A 3,362-nucleotide genomic window follows, 5' to 3' on the forward strand; every position below is an offset into this window, starting at 1 on the left:
GATGTTCAAATTTTTTGGCTTAGTCCTGGATCTTCCCAATCCTACCTACAGCACCTCTAAGTAAAAATACTCTGTTACAAATAAAAATCCTGCATTGAAAATGTTACTTACAGGGATGGTTCTGATTGTTCTCACCCTAGGGTCCTTTGCACCATGACCTTGAGCCAAACAACCCCCCAGAAGCTTTTTTCACCTGGGTCTAACATTGGACGAGTTAGTGTTATCAGCTGAATAGCTTAGTGCAGGTGCTAATGGATCCAGGCTTGTATCTCGTAAATGACCCCACTAATAATGCCCGAAATGATACCAAACTTCTACACTAGTACAAATAGGTTATGCACACATAAAACGATGGATTTGAAAGTTTGTAAGTACACCAGAAGTTTATGTAAATAACACTTGCCTGCTGGCTTCTGCTTGCTGCTGCTGCTGCTACCGGGAAGTAAGAGTGCTTAGGGCTGTCTACAAATTACAACACCGAAAAGAGATACAACAAAAATATTTATTAATTTAATGATTATATAAGGTAATGTCTCCAAACTTACCACAATTATAACTTGTATCCTGTTAGTTATACTACAGCACTTACTTTTAAAAAAAAAGTTAAATTAATAAATATTTAAAAAGAATTTGACACATGCCTTTGGTGTGGGAGACCTGGGTTCAATTCCCACTGCATACATCAACCAATGTGTCCCTGAGCAAGACACTTAACCCCTAGTTGCTCCGGAGGCGTGCGACCTCTGACATATACAGCAATTGTAAGTCACTTAGGATAAAAGTGTCAGCTAAATCAGTGGTTCCCAACCTTTTTTCCTTGGCGCCCCCCCTACTCATGTCTAAGAAAAGCTGAGCCCCCCCCGAAACCGAAGTTGAGGTAACTCTCAAGATAGAGCTTTACTTTCTTTTTTGATACAGAGCAGTTATCAGCACTGTTATGTTTCTCCGCCATGTTTCATTCATAAAATAGTGATGCCGTGGCGACAGGAAAAACGAGGATACAACAGAATATACAGTTTTCATACTGACTTTTGTATACATTATATATTCTAGTGTATTATCATAATTTATTTAAAAAAATTTTTTACCTCAACCTCAAACCAGATAAAGACTCGCGCCCCCCCTTGTGATCTTTGCCGCCCCCTCTGGGGGTGCCCGGACCCCAGGTTGGGAACCACTGAGCTAAATGACATGTAATGTAATGTAAAAAAAGACTCAAGTAAAGAACAAGTATCTCAAATGTGTACTTAGTGTGTACAGTACTGGAGTAAATGAATGGTACTTACATTCAGCCCCTGTGTAATACACCTCTTTGTGTGTTTTATAGAATCTGTATGTATTTTGCCTGCTAATTTGTCAAAAGAATGGCTTTCCAATAGGTCTGAATATGCATTATTGAAGTGGCTATAGGTAACTTTCAGTTTGCGTTGACAGAATTGTCCAGACTTTGGACAAAAGTGGTAGTGTTTTTACCAGACTTGCCGTCGTAAAGGTCTAGGAGTTAGGCTACTAGACCTTTTTCACAGCAGACATGTAGACATGTCATAGTAGGAAAAGCACAGGTGAATTCAAACCCATTAATGATGGCTGCATTCCACTTAGGAGAGGCCCTGGTATTGTGCATGCTGACTCACTGAAATATCTTACTGGGACACTTGATGGAACTGAGCCATTGTTAAGGTTATCAATTACAGCCGAGCTTTTCCAACTATGACAAGTGAACATGTCTGCTGTGAAAAAGGTTCGTTGCGATGAATATTTTAATTAGACAGAAAATCATTCATATACAATAAGAGAATACGTTACGGACAGACGCGGATTAATGCACAGGCTTTTGAGGCTGCAGCCTAGGGGCCCCACGTGTGCAGGGGCCCTGGATTAGCCAGACAATTTATTATTATTTTGAATTTACTTCAGCGCGAAAAAAAAAAAAGACCCTAATTGGCCAATAAGAAACATTTATTTTTTAATTGGCCCATTGTTTTTTCAATTGACTCTGGGCTGGCCAAAAAACACTTTAGTCAAAAATATCACATAGACTATTTTTTTCCATACACCCCCTACTTTCAAATTGAAATGGACTAGTCCATAACGGTGCACGGCGCGAAAGACATGAAGAACAACAGTCCAAAGCGATGAATATGCCGCTACAGCAGCACCTAGCTGTGAAGTGGCGCTAGGTGAGGATAAGGTGAGGATAACCAAGACAATGAAGAGGACAGCATATCTTTAAACAGCACATGAATAGACCATTAAACACTAGTTGACTGACAGTACTGTTTGGTTTGTTTAAGAAATATGAGGATTTTTCGACATTCAGTAGGCCCTACTTTCACTTTTAATATTTCAAGTACATTTTCCTGATGATACTTACATACTTTTACTTAAGTAACATTTTCAATGCAGGACAGTATGCTATTAGTACTTTTACTGAAGTAAAAGATCTGAATACTTCTTCCACCACTGGTAGTGATGTTGTGATTTTGCCTCAGTAAAACCAGGTGTTCTGCAGTGCTGCAGATGCTGTAGCCTACCTGTTGGTTTAGAAAGATAACAGTGATTACCAGCTTGCTGTTGAACTGTGAATCCAGGGAATTCTGCGGCTTTGCTGTTTAGTTACATTTTCATTGTAATTGTTTTGGTGCTGTGGTGGCAGAGGATAATATCTGGTATTCTTTCCACTTACATCTCTGTTGATGTTAGTTTTATGATGTAGTTTTCTCATTTTACCTATGTGGTGTGGTGGTAGTTGGTGTGTGTGTGTGTGTGTGTGTGTGTGTGTGTGTGTGTGTGTGTGTGTCAGTTAAAATTATTATTATTATTATTTGCATGTTGACCATGTATGGCACTAAATACATTTTTCCAGTAAAGCACAATGATTAAGGGGGGGCCTCACACAAAGAGCAGCCTAGGGGCCCCCGACCACCTTAATCCGCCCCTGGTTACGGATGCATTGCTGCATTTCAAGTGGTGCATATGGTAACTTAGCCTACTTTGAATGTATCTAAACTGCATCACTGTCACTGTGTTAGGAGCCAAAGCAATAAAAAAACTATTATAATTTCCTTCACATAAAGACATTTGCACCATAAATTGATGCAGAAAAGGCACAAATTGTTGCAGAAAAATTGCACCAAAATGCAATAAATGAAATGACTGACGTTCAAAATTTCAATTTGTGGAGCTCTCAACCCCCCACCTCCAATGTTGAGCCCAAAGTTACGCCCTTGCTAAGAGGTATTAACTAACAGCATATCAGTTATGTAGTAGCGATGCAACTTTGGCTATAGAGCTGTAAAGAACGGAGCAACAACAAGTTCCCTTGAAGTAAGCAAAACGCAAACAATGCGGAACTGAAGTTC

Source organism: Perca flavescens, chromosome 3 (genome assembly GCF_004354835.1).
Source record: "Perca flavescens isolate YP-PL-M2 chromosome 3, PFLA_1.0, whole genome shotgun sequence".
Taxonomy (NCBI): Eukaryota; Metazoa; Chordata; class Actinopteri; order Perciformes; family Percidae; genus Perca; species Perca flavescens.